Source organism: Bufo bufo, chromosome 5 (genome assembly GCF_905171765.1).
Source record: "Bufo bufo chromosome 5, aBufBuf1.1, whole genome shotgun sequence".
Lineage (NCBI taxonomy): Eukaryota > Metazoa > Chordata > Amphibia > Anura > Bufonidae > Bufo > Bufo bufo.
In genome coordinates, this window is record NC_053393.1 from 409657578 (window position 1) to 409685373 (window position 27796).

The window sequence follows — 27796 nt, forward strand, 5'->3', positions numbered from 1 at the left end:
ATACTGCCATTGTGCATATAGTATTCGGTGACCTGATAGGTGTGGTATACCTATGGCATTGGGTCATTGGTGTTTAGTGAACATTGTCATTGTGTTACTTTTGGTCTGGTCTGTTCATCTGGCTTGCTTCCAGTCTGCAGTAGTATAGAGGTGCATTTACATCTTTCCCATGCCCCCCTTTCTTCTTTTTTCAACTGTACTGTATGTGCATTTTTTTGCTTTAATAAGCATCAATATATTTTATATTTTAGGTGTATGTTATTATTGGGACAGGGTTATTAGTTTTTCTTAGTAGGTATAAAGTAACTCAATCTACATAAATAAATGTATCTTTCCAATCTCAAACATTGTCCATGTAAGACCCTAAAATTGCTGTCTTATATATCTAATTATATCTAATTATGCCTGTGACAGACATGTCCTATCACATTAATAGCTGAGCTCAAAATGGCATATTTGCTTGAGAGATACCATAGTGCCTGATAGACCACCCAATATCCTGATGGGCTATCAGGCTAAGGGTCCATTCACACATCCGGATCCGCAAAACACGGACAGCGGCAATGTGCGATCCGCACTAAGAGAATATGCCTATTCTTATCCGCTATTGCGGACAAGAATAGGACATGTTCTATTTTTTTTTAAGGATCGGAATTGCGGACCCAGAAGTGCGGGTCTGCAATTCCAATCAGGGCCGCACGTTGCGCGGCCCCATAGAAATGTATGGGTCCGCAATTCCGTTCCGCAAAATGCGGAATGGAATTGCGGATGTGTGAATAGACCCTTAATGTAAGGCATTGTGAATAAGTCTGTCAGCCAGGGTCCTATCCAAGATCATATAATTCTCTGTCTTTGTCTTCCCTGTCCTGTTTCCCTTACTAGCATACTAAATTTGAAGTGATATGCAGTTTTGCGCAATTTGTGCAATTTAGATTCAGTTGAGGGTATACAAGCTCAAGAGGTTACTATTACTCTCATACAAATCTAAGAAAAGCTCAGGCTAGCTGTATTACTCTTTTCTGCACTTGCCACCTTGTATAAAGATGTGGAAGTAGTCAAATAAATCACACCATTTTTATATGGGAAATATTTGATAAAGAACTTTCTGTAATTTAAATACACTTCTGTCTTCAGCAAAAATTAGAGAAACTCATTTATTGTGAAAAGCATTTAAGTATGCATTTTTTTTTTTTACATAATCTTGGCCAACTTAATAGTGCTTAGAATATCAAGTGTCACATAAACATGAGAAAATTCATATCCATACCCCTGTTCTTTATAGATTTGTGTACAGGTCTATCCACTTCTATCTTTAAACAATCTGGAAAAGCAGAATTCATGTTTTTTCCATCTTTTTCTGGTCTTCAGAGCTCCAGTTTTGCAAACGTATGTTGTGGCGAAACCGACCTCGCCACTGGGTGGTGGAGAAGCCTGGTTGCCAGCCTCTTGCCCCAGGATTATGGGCCCTCTCATCAGCCCATGCTAAACTTAAACCCCATGGCGATTTTACTGTGTTTGTGGCATCTGAGCGCTGTTTGGATATATTGAGCGCTCAGATCCAAGCCATCTGGGGATATGTTAAATGTCTATGTTTACTGTAATGGTTGGGACATTGTATATTTGAGTAGTGATGTCTGTCCTATTGTCTCCACGTGTGTATTGGCGATTTCCCTTTGTCCTGAGAGATAATTGAATTATTCCTCGGTTGTCTCCAGGACAGAAGACATTGTGTATTCTCCTGCCTGTGATAATTATATCAACCTATTGTGTAAGGTAATTGTATCACAGGCAGAGGGGAGGATTTTGTGTGGGAGTGTTTTACTGTATTGTACGTGTGTATTGGTTGTTTTTACAAAACCCTGTGGGTAGTATTAGTGTGTAACAATGTTATATGAGAACAATAAACACGCAGCTCTGTCTGTTCACTGCTTGACCCTCAACACAGAGCCTCGTCTCGTTCTTGGGGGGATTCACTGTATGCTGTTAGAGACTGATTGCTAGGAGTGTAAGCCGCTTGGGTGCGTTTTCCTATTCATCTGCTAGCAGCTATTCGTGAGGTTCCGTCCGGAGTTTGGAGCATTTTCTTGTATGCCGTAACAATTGGTGGCAAGCGGCAGGATCGTTCCCACAGCCAGAAGAACAGCTACAGGAGACATCATTCTCTGGAAATATAATTTGAGGGCAATGCATGTCCCAGTACAGCGACCCTGACAGCAGCAGGTTGGAACCAGCAGTGGCATACGATGAGGAAGACCTGGATGGCCGGGATGCATTAAAGAAAGGCATCTGGTACCAGGCCCTGGATAATGTACAATACGAGCGAGGCGAGAGTCTCCCCAGTGAAAAGCAGTGATTGCAGAAGCAGGTGGCCCTGCGGAAGCCCTTCCTGGGAGAGCAGCCCCTGGAGGAATGGGTGAAGGAACTAGAGTACCGGGTATGGCAGGAGCTATGGCTGGAGGATGCCTACCAGGCGCTCTGGTGGTATATGGCACAGTATATACCCTGGACAGCTGAGCATGACAAGCCAGAGGGAGAGGAGTTTGATGGTCCTGGCTTGTTATGGGAGTCCTTTGCAGAGCCTGACTTCAGGAGCCCTGCACAGTCCAGACTTCAGGACATTTTCTACGAGAGGGAGGCTAGGCAGGATTGGGATGACCCCCATGAGGTAGAGAAAGACCTGGCTCACCTAGCAACCCTGGAGTGGGAACTGGAACAGGACTACCGAGATCTCTTCCACTCCATTGGGAAGGCTCAGCAGGACAGCAAGATGACAGACCCGGATCCAGACCCATTCAGCTGGGCAGATATTGTGGAGTGTTACTGGGAAGAACCCCAGGTGGCCGGTGGAGATGGGACCGAGGTCTCTCCACCAGTCCTGCAGGGAATTGGGAGCCCAGTCTCGATTCCCCAGCGGCCGTGTGATTTGCAGGGAATTGGGAACCCAGTCTCCATTCCTCAGCGGCAGAGTGTCCTACAGGGAATAGAAAGCCCAGTCTCCTTTCCCCAGCAACAGGACACTGTATTGGGAGCGGAGACAGTCGGTCTCCCTCCCCAGAGGCTGGAAGTATGTATGGGAGAGGAGTTTGCTACCCCCTCTCCCCAGCGGCAATGTGATTTATTGGGAATTGGGAGCCCAGTCTCCATTCCCCAGCGGCAGGCTGAGTTACAGGGGGCACAGACAGTCGGTCCTGTCCCCCAGCGGCAGAGTGTCCTACAGGGAATAGAGATCCCAGTCTCCTTTCCCCAGCAACAAGACACTGTATTGGGAGTGGAGACAGTCGGTCTCCCTCCCAGAGGCTGGAAGTATGGGAGAGGAGCTTGCTACCCCCTCTCCCGAGCGGCAGTGTAATTTGCAGGGAATTTGGAGCACAGTCTCCATCTCCCAGCGGCAGGCTGAGTTACAGGGGGCAGAGACAGTCTGTCCTGTCCCCCAGCAGCAGATTGAGTTGTTGGGAATTGGGAGCCAAGTCTCCATCCCACAGCAACAGAAGGATTTGTTGGGAATTGGGAGCCCAGTCTCCATTCCCCAGCGGCAGCTTAACGTACCAGAGGGAGACAGTAAGCCCCACAACCGTGTAGATGGGACCATGGTCTCTGCACTCACAGCACAGGGGGTAGGGACAGTCGGTCCTGTCCCCCAGCAACAGGGCTGTTTAGCCAAAGGGGAGACAGTCGGTCTCCCCCCACAGCAGCATGGTGGTTTATCTAAAGGGGAAACAGTCGGTCTCCCCCTCCAACAACCAGGCTTCAACCAGGCTTCTTCTGTGGTAGCGCTGGCACCAGGGCAAAGTACCGCTGGTCTCTGCCCACTCAGCAACCCACCAAGGCAGTCTACCAGTCCCCCACACAGCCGTAGTGAGGCACATGGACATAGACAAGTTCATCCCTTGCTCAGGTGTAGTAACCATTTATTGTGGGTGGGCTGTACTGCTGTTTCTATTTTGTGGGTGGGCTGCTGGACTAACAAGGGCACTGACCGGCAGAAGGTCAGATACCCTGTTAGTCTGTTTGGAAAAGGGGAGAAATGTGGCGAAACCAACCTCGCCACTGGGTGGTGGAGAAGCCTGGTTGCCAGCCTCTTGCCCCAGGATTATGGGCCCTCTCATCAGCCCATGCTAAAATTAAACCCCATGGCGATTTGACTGTAGTTGTGGCATCTGAGCACTGTTTGGATATATTGAGCGCTCAGATCCAAGCCATCTGGGGATATGTTAAATGTCTATGTTTACTGTAATGGTTGGGACATTGTATATTTGAGTAGTGATGTCTGTACTATTGTCTCCACGTGTGTATTGGCGATTTCCCTTTATCCTGAGATATAATTATATTACTCCTCGGTTGTCTCCAGGACAGAAGACATTGTGTTTTCTCCTGCCTGTGATAATTACATCAACCCATTGTGTAAGGTAATTGTATCACAGGCAGAGGGGAGGATTTTGTGTGGGAGTGTTTTACTGTATTGTACGTGTGTATTGGTTGTTTTTACAAAACCCTGTGGGTGGTACTAGTGTGTAACAATGTTATATGAGAACAATAAACACACAGCTCTGTCAGTCCACTGCTTGACCCTCAACACGGAGCCTCGTCTCATTCTTGGGGGGATTCACTGTATGCTGTTAGAGACTGATTACTAGGAGTGTAAGCTGCTTGGGTGCGTTTTCCTATTCGTCTGCTAGCAGCTATTCGTGAGGTTCCGTCCAGAGTTTGGAGCATTTCCTTGTATGCCGTAACATATGTGTATTCACAAGGTATCGCAAAATGCAAAGAAAGCTGAAGCTTGTGACACTTGCATTTATCAAACTGAACGGTTGCTTGACTTTGATGTTGAAAGACTGATTTTGAAAGGCGATGTAGAAAAACATTTACATTGAGTTACTTGTCACATTTGTAACAGTTGAAAATTGGAGAAACACTTTAACATCTCATTAGAAAGTGCAAGATGGTAACTGTAAATAATGATGAGCAATTTGTTTTCCTGTTGGGATTATTAGTCAGTCTAGAATCATGTAGCTCCTTTGAGAATTTTGAGATGGTAACAGACATTTTTACAAGAGTAGTAGTGGAGGCATGTTTCTAAACTATACCGAACAGAGGAAAGCAGAATATGAGCAGCAAGGATTAACTCACATGGAACAAAGATAGATGAGAGATCAATTTGAGAAATCAGAATTTCATGACAGAACATGAATATTTATATGTTCCTTCCGTGCTTTCCTGCTGAGCAGCCACCATGAAACTTAAATTACGTTTAAAAAGATTATCATGGCCTTATATCTAGATGGCACCCCTCCACAAAATATAATTTTTCCAAACTTTTAAATGTTGCATGTTTCACACAAATTATTCTAACACTGCAGTACATTATCAAGAAAACAAATAAAGCCAATTGCGGTTTGGCACAGAATATGTAATTAGTACCAGATTTTCTTATCATAAGCCTAAAGGTATAAAAAGCTTGAAGCCTTGGGCTACATCTTAGAACCTTTTTGGCCTATTGATCTACAGCCTAGGGTCCACGTGAAACCCTCAGTGCCATTCTGTGCAGCCCCCATATCTGACAGAAATGCTTGTTCTAATTGTGCACTGTATAGCTATCTCTGAGCCTCCATGTATCAGAAGTATGGGGTCTCTTGATCCCTCTTTGGCACCCCAAAAAGGAGGATATGAGTCAGAGAGATGGCCATCCATGCATGTGGCTTTCTCTCTCTTGTAGTTTATAGGGGTTGTAAAATGCTAAGCTGTTACCATAACACCAATAATCTTCAGCAGAGAGAGCCTCACCATGTCTGGTCTCCTCCTCTGTGGAGTGCTGATTAGGGAGAAGGGGACCCGCTTTCTCCCAATAGGTGAGGGTTCTGGAAATAAAAACTGCACTTTTGATATGCCATAAATATGGTAATACCCTTTTCAGTTTTGCAGTCCCCAAGAGTTCTTCAATATAACAAGAAGGCCCTCAGACCAGAAAAGATTGTGCATCACTATGTTAAACTCACCTTCAACATGCCTTTGCAGTATAACTTCTGATGGCATAAATTGTTATATCAACCTCTGCTAATAATGGCCTTCTTACAGCTATGATGTGCTGTCTATGTCCATCTGGAGCAGTCTTAGACCACCTCTGTCGAACACTCAGTGAGCAGATCTATCCATAGGCACATGTCTGACAAGCCTAGTTGAAAATTTGGCATAAACTGAAACAAGGAAATTAGATACCACCACCATCAAATTATAAAGGGGCACAACAGGACTGTGGAGAGGTTAGTGATTTTTTTTTTCTTACAATGGAGCATACATAAGGAGCATGCGGTTGTTGGTTCCTAGGCTGGACCACCCCTTTATTTATTTAAATCTAGTTTTTAATAAGGAATTCATTAACTTATATAATTATGGAAAAACAGCATGGGAAAAACAGAAATCGAAGCACCATATCAGCCTAAGGTCAATCTTATAATGCCAGTCTTACAGTATAAATCTCCCTTTCCCTGCAGAGGATTATAGTGTTACCATGCAGCACTTGCACTGTACATTTAATCCTTTTCTTGCAGCTCATCTGGGTAGCCGTAATGTAATATGTTCACCTATTTCTGGATAAGATAGCAGATGGAGAACGTAAAATGATTGGTGGTCACAGGAAACCACAACATCAATTGCAAAATTAAAATTCTCATAATTACAAGAAAGGAATCTGCAAAGGCTGCACAGTCAGATGACTGCAATTTAATTTGAAAGTGGTCATTTTATTATTTAACACCTGTCACTCTGCCAGAAGAAATGTTCATTTGAATTTCATTTTAACTATCTTGGCTACAAAAAGTCATATTCTTGATATATTCTCTATTTTTTGGTCAGAGAGTGATAGCAGTGATCCATTGCAGGCCAACTTTAGTTGTCATTATCAAGGCAATAAAGGTTTGTGGCTTGAAAGGCTTCCAACCATGATTTATTTTGCACTTACACTTGTATTAAAATGTTTATATATGAAACATCTGCTTCTAAGTAAGTCTCAACAGAACAATGTGAGTGGAACACCTTGCAAGATACAGGGTCCCCAAGAAAAAGAAGAAAGATTAAACTTTGTCCTTTAAAGTAACCTATGTAGCTATTAATTAAATGAAAATATTTTTTATTCATCAGATGTCAAATTGTTATGCTTGCATTATTATGTATTAAATAGATTTGACTATAGATAACCTTTATTACCTAACCACAGGATACGTGAAAACTGTATGATCGCTGAGGGTCTTACCTACGTATAAACACAGGTCCCTATATCTCCTCTGTGAATGGGGCAGTGATGTGTATGTATGACCACCACTTCAATCATACTTATGGTACTGTTGGAGATAGCTGAATGTTGTACTGGTAAGTTACATAGAAATGAATGGAGTCAGGGTCTTGTGAACCACCTCTCTATTTACACAGGGGACTTGGAAAACCCTTTTATCATGATCAGTGGGGATCCCAGGGGTCAGACCCCATATGATCATACATTTATCACTTTTTCTCTAGATAGGTGATAAATAGTGTTCATGTGGCAACCAATAATGCCCCTATCAAAAAGCATACTGTTCAAGCTAAGCCACAAAGTAACAGCAATGGTGTCACTGAAAAAGTGACAAATATTGTTCAAACAAGGAGGAATAACTTGAAGCTCCTAGGTCCCAATGCAAAATGTTTAATAGTGTAGTTACCTACCAGGTGCCATTTAAAATAAAAATGTTTTTGTGGGTCCCATGGGCCTCCTGAAATATCAGCATCCGGGTCTGCCTGCTACCTCTGTACTCTTCATAGCTACTCTCTGACTGCCACAAAGAATTGCAAAAGAATTTTCATACAAAAAAATGTCACCAATGTTACGTATATTTAATTATGCTATTTATTCTCTTTAATGTGATTAATTCCCATGGCAATGCCAAAAGAAATAAGGAGAAACCTTGTTTTCAAACTGTTGACAACTTGCCTCTAGCTGACAAACAGATGCCTACTGGGCATCTAAATGTAAAATGTTCAATTTTGTAACAATTAAAAATAGTATTCTAGGGCTTCAAAATATGCTAATCCCATTAGAATACAATCCATATTTGAGATTTGGAATTTGGAATCTCCAGTTGGGCACCTCTGGTTTATAATACACTGCTAAACATTGTATACACGTTACCTTCTAGTATTATTAGTATTTATTCTTATGTAAAGAGTAAACATAAAAATAATTGATGTCATTTACAAGCCATTCTCACTCAACCATCATTTTACAAATGTAGTTAGTCCAATACACTGACTGTTCTCAATGTTAGGCCTCATGCACGCGACCGTTGTTTTGGTCCGCATCCGAGCCGCAGTTTTTGCGGCTTGGATGCGGACCCATTTACTTTAATGGGGCTGCAAAAGATGCGGACAGCACTTCGTGTGCTGTGCGCATCCGTTGCTCCGTTCCGTGGTCCACAAAAAATATATAACCTGTCCTATTCTTGTCCGTTTTGCGGACAAGAATAGGCAGTTATATCAATGGCTGTCCGTGTCGTTCCGCAAATTGCAGAAACGCATACGGACGCCATCTGTGTTTTGCGGATCCACAATTTGCGGACCGCTAAAACACACAACGGTCGTGTGCATGAGGCCTTAGGTAACGACATATCATGACCCTTAACACATTAAAAATATTAGCAGCAAACCTGTTATACACAACAAAACCAAAAGAAAAAGTCATCCTAAAGTGTGCTGCAATTGTGTATTTAACGTATTAAACGGCAAGTTAATGTTTGCTACATTTGTGCAAAACGCAATTTAAAAGTGTGTGAACCCAGATAAAATATGCATATGTTACATCATAATAGTAGGCTTCTAAAAGAGCAGAATGTAATATAGAAGTGCATGTTTGCTGTTTATATGTAATCTATCCTTTTTATCATTAGGTCATACTGAGATCACACGTGATGTGCCCTTGTACTGTATCTCATGTTAGTGAATGGCATTTTTTTTTATTCCATTCACTAAGTTGAGTCTCAGTATTTGTAAGCCAAGTACACTTTAGTCAAATAAATCCAATCTAAGTAACCTAAAGACTATGATCATGAACTATGCTGCACATTAAAATCATAGCATACAGAGAAAGTTTCCCCCAGGGATACACAGACCGCAAATTTAGAAACTGGGGGCTAGACCAATATTTCAGCAAAGCACTGCATAGCAAAAGCAGATGTCATACTGTACCTTTTAAAAGTGTGTATTTTTAAAGAAAAAAAACATCATATTTAATATTGAAGGGCAGTGATTACTTTTTATGTTGCATTATATGGAGAAAGCACAAATTTAAGCTGAATATAAGTGTTGAGCGAAGCAAAGCATTTGAAGCGGAATTCGAAGTCCGAAGTTTAGGAAAACTTTTTTGCAACAAATCCGAATTTCCTTGCACATGTACATTTTTTCTACCCTGGAAAACTCCTTTAATGGTGGATTGACTAATGTTATATGTGTATTGTGTGACTAGATATATATTTTCCCTCTTAAATGTTCCTACTTTGCAAAGTAACAACCATGACTAATTTCTCATTATCGTAAGTTAAAAGAAAGTGGATATTATAACAGTAAGGAAGCTATGAAAATTATAGGCTACAATGTAGTATATTCCTGGTACGTATTTGTTACGTGTGTACAAATATAGAATCATTTTCAATACATTGGACAAGCATAATCCTCTTCTGAGAATTAACTGATCACAAGAGATTAGCTTGCATTAGAAACTAATTAGTCATGTATAATAAGGGAATTACCTGTTACTTCCTTTTGAAGTTCAAGATTTCAAACTGGGTCATTTTTAAAAATAGAAAACAGGATAAGGAAAAGCTAATTATGCCAATGAACTAGTGCTATATAGAAAGGGAAAGCTGGGACCACCACCAGTCAAGAGAATGAGGGATGCGGATCCCCCATTTGAATGAGGTTGAGAATGCACCCTACTGCTCCATTTCAAAGTATGTAGGTCTGCTGAAGATAACCTAGGATTGTACTGCGTTCTCTTCACTGTTTACCTGGATGCTGTCGACATTGCAGCAGCTGTACAGTGTAATTACATTCATTTAAAAGAGATGGAGGAGCTGTAATTCCACTGCTCGCTGCTGCAATGTCGACAGCATGCAGGTAAACATTGAAGAAAACACAGAGCTTGTATGATCTCTGTGATCTCTTCAAACCACGGAACGGCAGGGGTGCCAGTAGTTAGACCCTTTCCAATCTGTTAATGATGACCTCTCCTGAGGATATAGGAAACTGAAAAAGATGAGTACATTTTTGAAAAATTGGATTCGTCAACTTTACTGAAGTTATCCAAGAAATTTGAATTGTTACAAATTAATTTGTCATGAATCACTATAAATCAGGTATACCTAGGCCACTGTGCCTTAGGGTACGGCCACACGGAACGCCCTTGCTGGGGGCGGGTTGCGGCCATGCTGCGGTGAAGAACCGCTTGGCCCATTAGCCCACATCTGCCTTTCATTCAATAATAAAGACAGCACTGTATAGTCCTTCTTCATTGTTAATGCCTCGCTGCACTTTTAAACAGGGGCTGTTGCTGGTATGAGGTTTGGCTGGTTAGCTGAGGACAATATACATATTATTGTGGTTCTGGCGTGCAATCTACTGCAGGTTATTTGACAGTAAACACTGGATATTAATCAGCTCTCGCATACCCACTTCTTCAACCCTAGCACTCTCCTGCCTTATGGCCCACCTTCTGCCAAATGCTTTTCCACCTTTTCCACATCACCTAATATCAATGAAGTATGATTTTGAAGAAGTAAAGCCAGCAAAAGATGACGATGGTCATCATTAAGACCTGTCCCCCCTAAGGAGTGCAGACTGGATGGTATTGGTTGGCATACTGGTACCAGAATAATAAAGGGTTCCATCTTATTGGTATTAAATTACATTTACGGTTGATATAGGAATAAATAAATAAAACTGAGGCAGCATAAGTCTCCCTGCACTCTCCCTGCATTCTCCCTCTCCAATATTCTTCTATTAATCATTTTCAGTAACACTGTCTCTAGTGCAAGAGTGCTTGCCACGTCTATCCCCATGCTCAGCTCATAATTGATTCGCAACCACAAAGCACAAGGAAATTTGGGTTTGTTGTAAATCAAAGTTTTTCTATACTTCAGACCAAATTCTGCTTCTAATGCTTCGTTTCACTCAACACTAGAAACTGGGCAACCCCATACTGGCATTTTTTTTTAAAATAAAGATATTTTGAGGTGTATTTTTCAGGTGTTTTTTTTTTAAAAACACAACAAAAACCACCATAATTAGAGCATGCTGTGTTTTAAAGTAAAAACACTGTGGAATATAAAATGTCCCAAATTGGAGAAAAAAAAATACAAAAAATAGTTTGTATGGTTTGTACATTTCATGTTTCCCTATTGAATATCAACATCTGGCCATAACATTTAAAAAAGTGCATGACAGCTACTGTAGAACGTTAAATGCTACTTAAGTCAGATTTCACAGATGTGTGTATGCAATAGTGGAAAGAAATTGAAACTGTATGTAAAATTATATCAATGTGGAAATATAGAATTGTTTGAAAACAATCCTCAAATATAGAACAAAAACTCAAATTTCTGCAGCAAAATCGAATTAATCCATGGCAAATATACATTTTCTACATGTGGATATGTCTCAGATTTTGCTGTGGATTTGCTACAGATTTCACCATATGCATTACTCAGATTTAAAATCTGCACCACAGGTGAATTTACACTGCAGATTTGTGTGCAGTCTTGATGATTTATAATCTCTTATGTAGAGAAAGTTACTACAAGGCACTTACTAATTTATTGTTATTAACCATATTACCACCTTTGCTGGCTGAATTCATTTTTCCATCACATGATACACTGCTCGTTTCCATGGTTACAACTACCCTGCAATCCATCAGCGGTGGCCGTGCTTGCACACTATAGACAAAAGCACCAGCCTATGTGAACTTTCACTGTCCAGGCCACCAGCGACACCGGCAATTTTTCCTATAGTGTGCAAGCACAGCCACCGCTGCTGCATTGCAGAGTGGTCATAACCATGGAAACAAGCAGTGTATAATGTGATGGAAAAATGAATAAAGCCAGTAAAGGAAGCAATATGGATGATAACAATAAATTAGTAAGTGACTAGTATTAACTTTCTCTACATGATAAATACAACTTGCTTAAGTGACACAATCCCTTTAAAGGGGTTATCCAATGTCTAAAACATGTCCCAAATGCCTGGGCCCCTCATATGGATTATACTTACTCAGCTCCCCAGCACCCGTGTCGCTCCCGAGGCCAGCATGGCTGCCACTGCATCTCCCCGTTGTGATGCTAAGGAGGCTTGTCCCCATCGTGGCCTGCTATTGGCTGTTCCCTCTGTTTTGATCTGCACGACGGGGAGATGCAGAGGGATCAAGAGCGATGCGGGTTCCAGGGAGTGGGATAAGTATAATCTATTTGAGGGGTCTGGGCATTTGGTGACATGTTTTAGACATTGAGTAACCCCTTTAACTGTTTGACACTCATAAATTCTCATTCACTTACTGTCACGGCTGTGTCTCAGTCTGGTTCTTGTCTGCCGTGACACTTTAGTCGTGCATGCTGGTTGCCATGGGCAATGTGTTGTTTTGCAGCATGTTTGTGTTTTGCTCCTTCCTCCAGGTTCCTTCCTGTCTGGTGCTGGGGGGGTTAACTACCTGGCTGTGTGTTGTCACTTGGTGTTTATATTGCCTGTCACTTGTAGGCTGGAGTCAGTTGTCCTCCAGCTTTTGTTGGTGCTGGAGCTTTGCTCATGTCCGGCTTATTCCATCTGCCCAGTGTTTGAGGGCCACCTTGTGGAACATCAAGGTCTCAGCAATGTCTCACCTATGTCTTCCCGGTGTCTCCTTCCCTTCTCTACCCTACTTTATGTGTGGTGTCGTTTGTAGGGGTAGGTGTTACGTCTGGTTGTTGTTACATGTCTGGTGGTGTTTGTTGTCCAGCATGTCTGCTAGAGACTCCCCTATCTGTCTGTGCCTTCAGAAGAGGGTTCAGCATGTGTCGCCTGACGTTTTCTGGCGCGCATGCTGGTCCTCCAGAGGGAGGGTGAAAGGAAAGATTCTGTTAATGGTGCAGTTCGTGGTGACTGGTGTTGCCATTGTTGGGTGAACTGTTACTGGTGTTTGAATCTCTCCTCGTCCATTCTCAGTGGTTCCTGTGTAAGCTGTTTCTGAGGTGGCCGCAGTGTTCAGTGCGGTCTCTCGGAGCAGTTTTTTGGCTGGCTGCCTGGTTCCTAGTTGGTGGTTCTTGGAGAGACTTGCTTGCACTGATGCTAATTTGCTATTTTTCTTTCTCCCACCGGCCTAGATGCAAGGAAAGGGGAAGACAGTGAAAAGCAACTGGATCGGCAGGTAAGAACCCAGAACAACTAGCACTTACCTGCCGCAGCAACAGGAAGGAAAACCAACATATATGTAACTGCCTGGACCCCCATGCAGACAGTGTGCATGGCGGCCCCAGGCAGTGCTGCTCACTGACTTCTTGTTCCCCCTCCGGGGAACTCTGGAGCCCTCTCACCGATAGAAAAATAGCAAATCAGAGTCAGTGCAAGCAAGTCTCCCATAGGACTGCCGCCAGCACGCCTGAACCACCAACTAAGAACTATGCAGCCACCACACAAAGTAGGGTAGAGAAGGGAAGGAGACACCGGGAAGACATAGGTGAGACATTGCTGAGACCTTAATGTTCCACAAGGTGGCCCTTAAACACTGGGCAGATGGAATAAGCCAGACATGAGCAAAGCACCAGCACCAACATAAGCTGGAGGACAACTGACTCCAGCCTACAAGTGACAGGCAATATAAACACCAAGTGACCACACACAGCCAGGTAGTTAACCCCTCCAGCACCAGACAGGAAGGAACCCAAAGGAAGGAACAAAACACAAACATGCTGCAAAACAACACATTGCCCATGGAAATCAGCATGCACGGCTAATGTGTCACGGCGCACAACAACCATGACACTTACATACATCTGGCTACTAAAGTTTTGGATACTTAAAAATGCTAATTAAAATGGGCAGAAAAAAGTTTTCTGAACAAATATACAGTAGAAATATATTAGAGAACTGCAAGAAAAAACTATTAGCTATTACTTAAGACAGAACACTGTGTTTATCTATATATATTAAAATGATAGGAAATGATAGAAAATGATCACAGCACACAAGAAGTATTTGAAAAATAGTGTCATACTTTATTCACCTGTGTTTATAGCAACAATTCAGCTCCCATCTGGAGTCATTTACAAGCAATTTGACATACAACAACATAGTATACATAGTCACATACCATTTATATGCCACAAATAACCATATGGAAGCGATCTCATAATTCATACACTTAAGTAATTCCCCTAGGGATACCTATTTCTCTAAGTACCCCTCTTGTACACACCTTTGCTCATCTCTAGTGGATGGCACACCTTGCTGTCCTACATATTAAAGGAAATGTGTCACCAAAAATGTCATCCGTTAAAACCAGATAGCGACACACAAATGTGATTTTTGTAGTCTGTTTTTTGAACATGATTAATGGAGCGGCCATCTTGCCTGAGCTGTTCTTAACAGCTTTTACAAAGCATTAAAAACATTGCTTTATGGCAGCCACATGGTCCATAGACACAATAGTCTGGAGAGGACCCCATTGACTTCTGTGAGAGAAGCATGCTCTGTGACCTGTGTAGAGCTCATTGTACAAGGAAACATTGTACAAGAAAAAAATGTGATAAGACAAGATAAGATTTGATAATAATAACCTATTGTGAATGGTGGATCCTCTCTTATCTATACACAGGGGTGATATAATTACAGGCAGGAATGACAGATAAGCAGGTAACTGCAGTAAAGTAATCTATACAGACTAAGAAGTTGTGCCTATTATTAGGCTTAGTGGCCAGTGCAATAGCCGCAGGATTTTATGTTTTTTGTTTAAATATAAATATTGACATGGAAAATTAAAAGTAACACCATCAAAAATTCTTTAAAAAATAAGTTAACATAAAAAAGTGATTTTTAACAATAGGTCATTTTTCTGATTACACATTTACTTTAAATATACAATACCAACTGTCCTCTCTTATCTCATTCCCCTTCCTAACTGTTCTTTTTTAAGCGCTGCACTCACAACTTTATTTATTTATTTACATTTTTATTAAACCATCTTAATTCCATACAAAATAGTCCATCAGAATTATAATTTCTATACCCTTAACACCCCTCAAACTCCCACCCCTTTGCGATGCGTCTACCATTACCACAACAGAAAAGGAATATAAGGGGACAGTGAGAAAGTTAAAGCAGGAACATATTCCATTCTCCCCATATCTTGAACCATTTATACTCAGAATTTCTTTGTTTGTATAGAATATATTTATAACTTGTAATCTTATCAACAAGACAAAACCATGTATTCATAGTTAGAGCATTAGATGAAAACCAAGCCCGTGCAATCAGTAGCCTTGCCAAGAATATTATCTTAACCAGAAGATTACGTTTATACTTATTACACCCCACTTTAGAAAAGTCACTCAAAATCCAAAACTCTACCGTAAATGGAATCATAACTTTCGGTTTTTGAATCATATAGCTATGTATAGCCCCCCAGTATTCTTTTAGTTTTATATAGGTCCAGAGCACATGTAAATGATCAGTCTCAGGTAAATCACATTGTGGACAATTAGAAGTGTTTATCAAACCCCATTTAAAAAGTCTCAAAGGTGTAACATCAATTCTGTGTAAAATATTAAATTGAACCAATATATGATTAAAATTGTGAGAGACTAGCCCCATATTACCCAATATCTTATCATCTTATCCCAGTTATCCGATTGAACCAGTGGGCAATCCCTTCTCCAGGCGGTTTGCCCGGGAGATTGTAAATTAGTAAATCGTACATAAAGTAAATACTTTTAACACTGTGAAATCTTAACCCTCTGTACTGACTTCACTAAAAGTGCCGAGCGGAACTGAAAATACCGAAACCAAGATAAGTTAGATATATTTTCTCTCTGGGATATCTCCAACATATTGAGACTATGCCCATTCTCAACCACCTGAGCAAGATAACGAATATTATTCTTTTGCCAATACTGATTTTCACCTAACTCATCTAAGGCCTGTAAATGCTCATTATGCCAAAGAGGTGTACAAGAAAGGGATCCCTTTATTCCCAACCAGTCTCTAATGGTACTCCAAGACTTAGTAAGTAGCTTCTCCACAGCCCTGTATTCCTGGGAGCGATTAATTGACCAGATTCCAGAAAAGCAAAGATAATATCATATGGGGAATTCTTAACCAAGGTTCTAAAAAATTGACTCTTCTCTAGGGTTGAGCGAACCCGAACTGTAAAGTTCGGGTTCGGTGTTCGGCCCTTTCTTGGTGCTTTTTGAAAGGATGCACAGCAGCCAATCAACAAGCGGATAACTGTCTGACCTTAGAAGCCATCACAGCCATGCCTAATAATTGCATGGCTGTGATTGGCCAGAGCAGCATGTGACCCAGGCTCTATATAAACTTGAGTCACGTAGCGCTGCACGTCACTCTGCTGTTACAAGTGTAGGGAGAGGATGCTGCTGGACTTGTGATTTCAGGGAGAGAATAGGAGAGAATCTAACTCAGCGATCTACCGAGAAATAGTTGTGTGGGTGCAGGGCACTATCGTTTTACCCTGCCCTGAGCTCATTGACCAAAAAAAAAATTACTTTTATAAATCTGTTAGGTAAGTGGCGGCGGCGGCCATTTTATGCAAGCTCAGTGCACCAGCACTGCATTTTGAACTTTTGGGACATTGCAAATCACCATTTTTTTGGGCAAACTACAACATCTGGATTAGTCAGTGTGCAATTTAAGGTAGAAATACACCCATCATTTTCTGGGGTTTTAAAAACACACAATTTTTTTCAAAAAACAGTATTTTCCAGTTCTGCAAGTGTTAAATGAAGTTGAATATATACAGCTTTCATATTCTGTTACCTGTTACAAAAAAAAACACTTTTTTGGGCAATCTACAACATCTATATTAGTCAGTGTGCAATTTAAGCTAGAAATACACCCATCATTTTCTGTGGTTTGAAAAACACACTTTTTTTTCAAAAAACAGTATTTTCCATATCTGCAAGTGTTAAATTCAAGTTTAATATATACAGCTTTCATATTCTGTTACCAAAAAAACACAATCTTGGCAATCTACAACATCTTGATTAGTCAGTGTGCAATTTAAGCTAGAAAAACACCCATCATTTTCTGGGGTTTGAAAAACACACTTTTTTGACAAAAAAACACTATTTTCAGGCCTTGCAGCATCAGCACTTATATACTGCTGTCAAATTCAGTTGTTAAACAAACACTCGTTTGGGCATAAAAAATTTAGTTGGCAGCCATTGATGCAGATGCCATTGTGAGATACACCCTTAATACATTTGGGTTACATTCAGAGATTTTAAATACCGCCATTTGGTGCACTAATATTGAATTCAAGCCTACACTGGTTCAGGTTCTGTGAGATACCCCCTCTACATACAGGGGTTTGATTCAGGTATATGAAATACAGCCATTTGAAATACAGCCATTTTGGGCAAAGGAATATTTACTTCAGGCCTACACTGGTTCAGGCCCTGTGAGATACCCCCCTCTACATATAGGGGTTTGATTCAGGGATTTGAAATACAGCCATTTGAGATACAGCTATTTTGGGCAAAGAAATATTTAGTTCAGGCCTACACTGGTTCAGGCCCTGTGAGATACTCCCTCTACATACAGAGGTTTGATTCAGGGATTTGAAATACAGCCATTTGAAATACAGCCATTTTGGGCAAAGAAATATTTACTTCATGCCTACACTGGTTCAGGCCGTGTGAGAAACACCCTCTACATACAGGGGTTTGATTCAGGCATTTGAAATACAGCCATTTTAGGCAAAAAATCTTTTATTGAGGCCTAGTCTGGTTCAGGCCGTGTGAGATAAACCCTTTACATACTGTCGTTCTATTCTACTTTTAATTAAACACCCATTTAGGGCAAGATCATAAATTCGAAAAATATGTGGAGAGCGTCAAATAAGGGACATGGCCCAGGTCGTGGTGCTGCTGGTGGAGCTCCTGTTGCAGGTAGAGGACGTGGTCGATCTGTGCCAGCTACACGCACAAGTGAAACCCCTTCCTCAGGTGCGAGTAGGCGAAAAAACCTGCAGCGGTATTTGGTCGGGCCTAATGCTGCTCTACGAATGGTGAGGCCTGAACAAGTACAGGCGATAGTAGATTGGGTTGCTGACAGTGGATCCAGTTCCTTCACATTGTCTCCCACCCAGTCTCCTGCTGAAAGACCACAGTGGGCACCTGCAGCCAATGTCTATCAGTCTTTCACCTCACCCCCTTGCAAATCAGCCAAGCAGTCTGAGCCCCAAGTCATGCAGCAGTTTCTTCTGCTTTTTGATGGCTCTGTTAGCAGGGTTTCCCAGAGCCATCCACCTAGCCCTGCCCCAGAAGTGGAAGAGATTGAGTGCACCGATGCCCAACCACTTATCTTTCAAGATGAGTACATGGGAGGACCATCGCAGCACGTCTCGGATGATGACGAAACACAGGTGCCAACTGCTGCGGCTTTCGAAAGTGTGCAGACCGACAAGGAAGTCAGGGGTGAAGACTGGGTGGAAGATGATGTGGAGGATGATGAGGTCCTCGACCCCACATGGAATCAAGGTCATGCGAGTGACCTATGTAGTTCAGAGGAAGAGGCTGTGTTCGCACAGAGCCACCAGCACAACAGAAGAGGGAGCAGGGTGCAAAAGCGGAGCGGCCGTCCTCTAGACAGTACACCTCCTACTGCCCACCGCAGCAAGGGACCGAGCACATCAAAGCCAGCTCCAAGGAGTTCCCTGGCGTGGCAGTTCTTCAGACAATGTGCTGACGACAAGACACGAGTGGATTCCACGCTGTGCAATCAGAGCCTGAAGCGAGGCATAAACGTTCTCAACCTGAGCACAACCTGCATGACCAGGCATTTAAGTGCAAAGCACGAGATGCAGTAGAGTAGACACCTCAAAAACCAAGAAATGTCTCTGATTCATTCCGCTTCCTCTTCTTCTGCAGTCGCAGCCTCTTCATCCACCTCTGGAGTGACAGTGCCACCTGGCACCCCGCAAACAGAGGATCTGCCAGCAACACCAACAAGTGGGTCACCAAGCATCTCCACAATGTCCCACCGAAGCGTTCAGCTCTCCATATCCCAAACGCTGGAGAGGAAGAGGAAGTACCCCCCTAACTACCCACGATCCCTAGCCCTGAATGTCAGCATTTTTTAATTACTGTTCTTTGAAATGCTGTCATTCCATCTGGTGGAGACGGATAGTTTTAAAGGCCTTATGGCGGTGGCTGTCCCACAGTACGTTGTGCCCAGCCTCCACTACTTTTCAAGGCGAGCCATCCCTTCCCTTCACAACCAAGTAGAGGACAAAATCAGGTGTGCACTGCGCAACACCATCTGTGGCAAGGTGCACCTGACTACGAATACGTGGACCAGTAAGCACGGTCAGGGCCGTTAGAACTCCGTAACAGCACACTGAGAAAATGCAGTGGCGGCTGGGCCTGAGGCGGATAGCAGTTTGGCGCATGTCCTTCCACCACCGAGGATTGCAGGGCGCTTCAGTTTGCCTCCTGTTGCTTCCTCCTCCTACTCTGCTTCCTCATCCTCTACCAGCTCCTCATCCGGTCAGCGTAACACCTTCACCACCAACTTCAGCACAGGCAGGGGTAAACGACAGCAGGCAGTTTTAAAACTGATCTGTTTGGGGGACAAACCCCACACCGCGCAGGAGCTGTAGACGAGCCTTGAACAACAGACCGATGAGTGTTTTGTGCCAGTCAGCCTCAAGCCCGGCCTGGTGGTGTGCGATAATGGGCGAAATCTCGTAGCAGCTCTGGGACTAGCCGGTTTGACGCACATCCCTTGCCTGGCGCATGTGCTGAATTTGGTGGTGCAGAGATTCCTTAAAACTTACCCCGATATGTCAGAGCTGCTGCATAAAGTGTGGGCCGTCTGTGCGCGCTTTCGGCGTTCTCACCCTGCTGCTGCTCGCCTGCGATAGTGGAGTTTCAGCTGCAGCACTCACGGGTGAGTCATTCGGGGGAACAACACCACTTCACCACCAATAACTGGGCCTCCATGCGAGACCTGTGTTCCTTGTTTCGAGTACTCCACCAACAAGGCCAGTGACGATAAAGCCAATCTCAGCGTTACTATACCACTTCTATGCCTCCTTGAAAAAACGATCCTGGCGATGATGGAAGAGGATGTGGCACAGGAGGAGGAGGAGGAAGAGGGATCATTTCGTATGGTTTCCGGTCAGTCTTTCCCAAGTGGCTCCGAGGGTGGATTCCTGCACCCACAAACCCAAGATACACAATTGTCCAGCCAGGCCACAGTTCTGGGGGATGAGGAGGTGGAGGATGAGGATGAGGAGATGGAGGAGGAGGAACCATGTTCACAGCAGGGTGGCACCCAGACCAGCTCATGGCCATCACTGGTGTGTAGATGGGGGGATACAGAGGACACAGACGATACACCTCCCACAGAAGACAGCTTTTCGTTGCCTCTGGGCAGCCTGGCACACATGAGCGATTACATGCTGCAGTGTCTCCACAACGACCGCCGAGTTGCCAACATTCCAACTTGTGCTGATTACTGGGTGGCCACGCTGCTAGATATCCGTTACAAGGACAACGTCCCGTCCTTAATTCCATCACTGGAGCGTGATCGTAAGATGCGCGAGTACAAGCGCACGCTGGTAGATGCACTGCTGGTGGCATTCCAACCTGACAGTGGGGGCACAGTGGAAGCACAATGCGAAGGCAGAGGACGAGGAAGAGGTCGCCAACGCAGCGCCAGCACCTCAGAAGGCAGGGTTAGCATGGCCGAAATGTGGAAAAGCTTTGTCAGCACGCCACAACATCCAGCACCACCAGCTGATATGGAACGTCTTAGCAGGAGTAAGCATTTCACCAACATGGTGGAGCAGTATGTGTGCACACGCCTACACGTACTGAATGACGGGTCTGCCCCATTCAACTTCTGGGTCTCCAAATTGGGCACATGGCCTGAGCTTGCCCTTTACGCCTTGGAGGTGCTGGCCTGCCCTGCAGCCAGTGTACTATCTGAACGTGTGTTTAGCACGGCAGGGGGCGTCATCACAGACAAGCGCAGCCGCCTGTCCACAGCCAATGTGGACAAGCTCACGTTCATTAAAATGAACCAGGCATGGATCCCTCAGGACTTGTCCGTACCTTGTGCAGAATATGACAATATTGACATGTATACCGGCACTAAGCAGCCATTGTTATACTGCAGTCAAAAGAAGGACTTGACAGGCTCAGAAAAGTCAAAAATAGTGAGATATCTTGCAGAGGGATGCAGCACTCTTAAAATTGCAAAGCTTCTGAAGCGTGATCATTGAACAATCAAGCGTTTCATTCAAAATAGTCAACAGGGTCGCAAGAAGCGTGTGGAAAAACCAAGGCGCAAAATAACTGCCCATGAACTGAGAAAAGTCAAGCGTGCAGCTGCCAAGATGCAACTTGCCACCAGTTTGGCCATATTTCAGAGCTGCAACATCACTGGAGTGCCCAAAAGCACAAGGTGTGCAATACTCAGAGACATGGCCAAGGTAAGAAAGGCTGAAAGACGACCACCACTGAACAAGACACACAAGCTGAAACGTCAAGACTGGGCCAAGAAATATCTCAAGACTGATTTTTCTAAGGTTTTATGGACTGATGAAATGAGAGTGAGTCTTGATGGGCCAGATGGATGGGCCCGTGGCTGGATTGGTAAAGGGCAGAGAGCTCCAGTCCAACTCAGACGCCAGCAAGGTGGAGGTGGAGTACTGGTTTGGGCTGGTATCATCAAAGATGAGCTTGTGGGGCCTTTTCGGGTTGAGGATGGAGTCAAGCTCAACTCCCAGTCCTACTGCCAGTTTCTGGAAGACACCTTCTTCAAGCAGTGGTACAGGAAGAAGTCTGCATCCTTCAAGAAAAACATGATTTTCATGCAGGACAATGCTCCATCACACGCGTCCAAGTACTCCACAGCGTGGCTGGCAAGAAAGGGTATAAAAGAAGAAAATCTAATGACATGGCCTCCTTGTTCACCTGATCTGAACCCCATTGAGAACTTGTGGTCCATCATCAAATGTGAGATTTACAAGGAGGGAAAACAGTACACCTCTCTGAACAGTGTCTGGGAGGCTGTGGTTGCTGCTGCACGCAATGTTGATGGTGAACAGATCAAAACACTGACAGAATCCATGGATGGCAGGCTTTTGAGTGTCCTTGCAAATAAAGGTGGCTATATTGGTCACTGATTTGTTTTTGTTTTGTTTTTGAATGTCAGAAATGTATATTTGTGAATGTTGAGATGTTATATTGGTTTCACTGGTAAAAATAAATAATTGAAATGGGTATATATTTGTTTTTTGTTAAGTTGCCTAATAATTAGGCGCAGTAATAGTCACCTGCACACACAGATATCCCCCTAAAATAGCTAAAACTAAAAACAAACTAAAAACTACTTCCAAAAATATTCAGCTTTGATATTAATGAGTTTTTTGGGTTCATTGAGAACATGGTTGTTGTTCAATAATAAAATTAATCCTCAAAAATACAACTTGCCTAATAATTCTGCACTCCCTGTAAAACCTAAAACCTGTGTTGGCTATCTCGTCCTCTTCCACCGCCGCTTCCACCTACTCCGCTACATCCACCGCCTCCTCAAACTCCTACTCCATATGGAACTCCACCTCATAAATTCATAATTTTTTTGTACGTGTTTTATTTTATATCATTTCACTACTTTGTCATTAACATTTTCTGGTGAAATTCACCAATTTTCGGGTCTATAGTACCACTGCTATACCTAGTAGGCCGTAAAAAAAAAAAAAGACTGGTCATTAATATTTTCTGGCGAAATTCACAAATTTTTGGGTGTATAGGACCACTGCTATACCTAGTAGACAGGTTAAACAAAAAAAAATGTAATTTACTTTTTCGGGTGAAATTAACCAATTTTTGGGTGTATAGTACCACTGCTATACCTAGTAGGCTGGTTAAAAAAAAAATTGTCATTTACATTTTAGGGTGAAATTCACCAATTTTGGTGTGTATAGTACCACTGGTATACCTAGTAGACCGGTAGTAAAAATAAAAAATTGTCATTTACATTTTCTGGTGAAATTCACCAATTTTTGTGTGTATAGTACCACTGCTATACCTAGTAGAATGCTAAAAAAAAGTAAAAATAAATTGTCAGTTACATTTTATGGTGAAATTAACAAATTTTTGGGTGTATAGTACAACTGCTATACCTAGTAGACAGGTTAAACAAAAAAAAATGTAATTTACATTTTAGGGTGAAATTCACCAATTTTTGGGTGTGATGTATCACTCCTATACCTAGTAGACCGGAAAAAAAAATTGTCAGTTAAATTTTTTGGTGAAATTCACAAATTTTTGGGTGTAATATACTCCTCCTCTACCTAGTTGACAGCTTAATAAATTTCAATAATTTTTCTGTTACATTCTTGGGGTGATTTTATACAATTTTAGACGTGAATAAACACCTGCTATGCATAGGTGACAGGGAATAAAATTTAATATATTATTCAGTAATTAATGCGCGCCACATCCTTTCATTCAATGCTTAAACTTTGAAAAGTTGTCACACTTTTACGCTTTAATAATTTCTCCCATATTTCAACTCTATAATTTTAAATTTGAAAAAATGAATCCTACCTTGGATGTGGTCTCTCTTTCTCGAGCTCCCTCTCTGGCCTGGAACCCTGATTCCCCACCAACCGTGATCACAATGGTAGGCGCTTAAAAGAACATCGAAAGTTGATAGAGCAGATATCAAATTGGATCGTGAACATCACGGACGTGTGCGACATGGTGGGGCACTAAGTGTGCACACGCCTACACGAACTGACTGACAGGGGTCAGCTCTGCAACTTCTGGGTCTCCAAATTGGGCACATGGACTGAGTTTGCCCTTTACCCCCTGGAGGTGCTGGCCTGCCCTGCAGCCAGTGTATTGTCTGAACGTGTGTTTAGCATGACTAGAGGGGGTTATCACAGGTTATATTTCCCAATGTTTTGGGGTGTACCCTAATTTTAATTTTTTTTTTTTTTTTGATATTTTAGGTTATTTTAAGTCATTTCCCTATCCACATTTGTTTGCAGAGCACTTGCCATGCTCTTAACCACAATTTGACGACATTTGCAGCTCTCTAGCCCTTTCCATGACATTTTTAGAGCCATTTTAGTGCTCAAAAGTTCGGGCCGCCATTGACCAAACCGGGCACCGTACAAACAACACATAAAGGAAACCAGCTCACCATTAACTGCCTTGACCCCCATACAGAAAGATGCACGGTGGCCCCGGGCAGCGCAGCATACAGACTATAGGTTCAGACTCCTTGAAACCAGCCCCCTTCTGGAGGAAGACAACAAACAGGGGAAATGTCAAGGAACCATGCTGGAAGATATCACCAAACATACCAGACATGGAACACCAAGCTAGACATTACAACACACCAAATCATAACCCCACACCAAACATACAACACATGTAAGGGAGGGAAGACATCGCTGGAGACCTCGATGTCCCACTAGGAGGCCCTAACTCTTTTAGATGAAACATGAAGACCAGGAGCATAACTCCAGCACACACCATGGCTGGAGTACCACTGACTCCTGACCTCTAGCCACAGGTAAGTTGAAGCACCTAGTGACCACACCCAAGGTTGTTAACCCCTTCCGCACTGGACAGAGGAGGAAACAACTTAAAGGGGAATTGCACACACCAGCATAAAAAGCTACACGTTGCCGCAGGCAACAGCATGCAAGGCAACCATGTCACGGCACACACCAAAAAGGCAGAGACACTGCCCCCGCATGCTGAAACAGCAAAACATTGCCACAGGCAACAGCAAGCGTGGCAAAAGTGTCACAGCGCACACCAAAGGCCGTGACACCACTAAACGCTTTCAACACATATTGTCACTACCAGAGCTTTGAGACGTTCTCACAGCTCTGTTTCTCCACCCCTGTGATGATGTCACTACTAGAGCTTGGAGGAGTTCCCTCTGCTCTGTTTCTCCGCCCCTGTGTTTAGGTCTTTACTTCCTCCCAGCTGTACCTCCTGTGTTTGATTTCTCTGCCTATAAATCACCCCTCCTCCTTTGTAGGGTGTGGATTATACTTTTCATTTAAGCTGTATCTCTCGCTTGAGTATCTTCACTTGTGTGTTATCTTTCTATGGACCTGAGTTCTGCTGAAGCAAGTACTTCGGATAGTGTCTGCTGACTTTGGATCTGTCTTCACTGCTGCTGCAGCTCCCTCAGTTAAGTGTGCAGACATTGTGTGTTTCTGTTTGTTTACTGACTGGATCCGAGGCGACCCCGGTTCCGTCCATATTCTGAGCAGGGCACCGGTGGCCGTGCCCCTTCCACTATTATAGGGGTTACAGTGGTCATCAGCCTTAGGTACGCGGGCATGTCTCGATCCACCATTTGGATCTGGACATGTGCTTAGCAGCATAGGGAGAGCTTTTAGGGTCTGACAGGGGTCACCCTTTATCCTCCCTAGTTTGGGTCCGGTCAGTAGCTTATTCACTGTGTATGCTCTTGTTGCTCACATACAGACGTGACACATATAACTGCAGAAGTGAACTGAGAATATACAGTGAATTGCATATATATTTTTCTTCTGTAGTGAAATAGGTCACTAAACGCTTTCAACACATATAACTGCAGAAGTCAACTGAGAATATATTTTTATTTTTGTACTGAAATAGGCCGCTAAACGCTTTCACCACAAATAACTGCAACATTAAAATGCATATATTTTCGTTTTTGTACTGAAATAGGCCACTAAACGCTTTCACCACAAATAACTGCAACAGTGAAGTGCATATATATTTTTCTTTTTCTACTGAAATAGGACACTAAACACTTTCACCACAAATAACTGCAACAGTGAAGTGAGTATATATTTTTCTTTTTTTACTGAAATAGGCAACTAAATGCTTTCAACACAAATAACTGCAACAGTGAAGTGCGTATATATTTTTCTTTCTGTACTAAAATAGGCCACTAAACGCTTTTACCGCAAATAACTGCAACAGTGAACTACGTATATATTTTTCTTTTTGTACTGAAATACACCACTAAACGCTTTCACCACATATAGCTGCAGAAGTAAGCTGCGTATAAATTTTAATTTTTCTACTAAAATACACCACTAAACGCTTTCACCACATATAGCTGCAGAAGTGAACTAAGAATATATTTTTCTTTTTGTAATGCTATACGCCATTAAACGCTTTCAACACATATGGCTGCAGAAGTGAACTGCGTACATATTTTTATTTTTGTACTGAAATATGCCACTAAATGCTTTCACCACAAGTAGCTGCAGAAGTGAACTGCGTACATATTTTTATTTTTGTACTGAAATATGCCACTAAATGCTTTCACCACAAGTAGCTGCAGAAGTGAACTGCGTACATATTTTTATTTTTGTACTTAAATACGCCATTAAACACTTTCACCACAAATAACTATAGAAGTGAACTGCGTATATATTTTTCTTTTTCCACATAATAAGCCGCTAAAGGCTTTTCTACATTGCACTTGCACTCCAAGAATAAATTGCTGGAATGACAGATCCCCAAATAATCTTTCCCTGCACTTGTAAATTGCTTTTTTTTTTACAATGAGGTTTTTCCTATCAGTGTCCCTAGCGCCTTTTGACGTCTGTCCCTGCACTAAGATGCTGTGAAATGATTCCTCCCTATCCTTACCCTGCACTTAATAAATCGTTTTTTCAGGGTTTTTTTTCACAATGCGGTTTTGCTCATTGTGAAAAAAAATTGCTATTGATGTCCCTTGGGCCTTCTCACATCTGTGCCTGCACTACGAGCGCTGGAAAATGTCTGAATCCAAGATGGCTGCCGTATTTATAGGTCTGTGACATCACAGGGCTGGCTGGCTGCTGATTGGCTGCATGCATGGCATTATGGGTCATTCGCCTTCCCAGAGTTTCTTGCCCCATGTCCTCACATGTGTAGCTACCATTTTAGCCGCCATTTTAGGAAAAATTCATTACCACGAAGCGCGAGGAAATTAGCATTTGTTGCGAATCAAATTTTTCCTGAAATTTGAATCGAATTACACTTCGTCAGTTTAAATTCGCTCATCTCTACTAATAACATATTTATCGTCCAAGATATAAAGCTCAATAGTGAGAGGTGAATAATTGGACAAAGATCTAGCCTCATATTTCATACATTTTATGTATTTCAAGTAATTTTTATTTATCAGGACTAGGTCTATCTTAGACATTGACCTCCCAGATTTACTAACACAAGAATATACTTGTTTCCTCTTTCCCACATATCCCCATATATCAACAAAACAAGATTCCTGACAAAACCGGGACAAAGGAGACACTTGACCCAGAGTATAAACATCTCTCTCCATGGAAATACTATCCTTATGTGGATCCATAACACAATTAAATTCCCCAGTCACAATGACAGGGCATTCAGACCACCACCGATCCACAAAAGTTAACAAACAGTTAAGTACATGGAGTGAAAAAGGTGGTGGTGGTGGTGGTGGGGAATATAAATGAAGGCCAAAAAACATGCTTTTCCAAATGAATTTCCATAAAGAAATACAAATC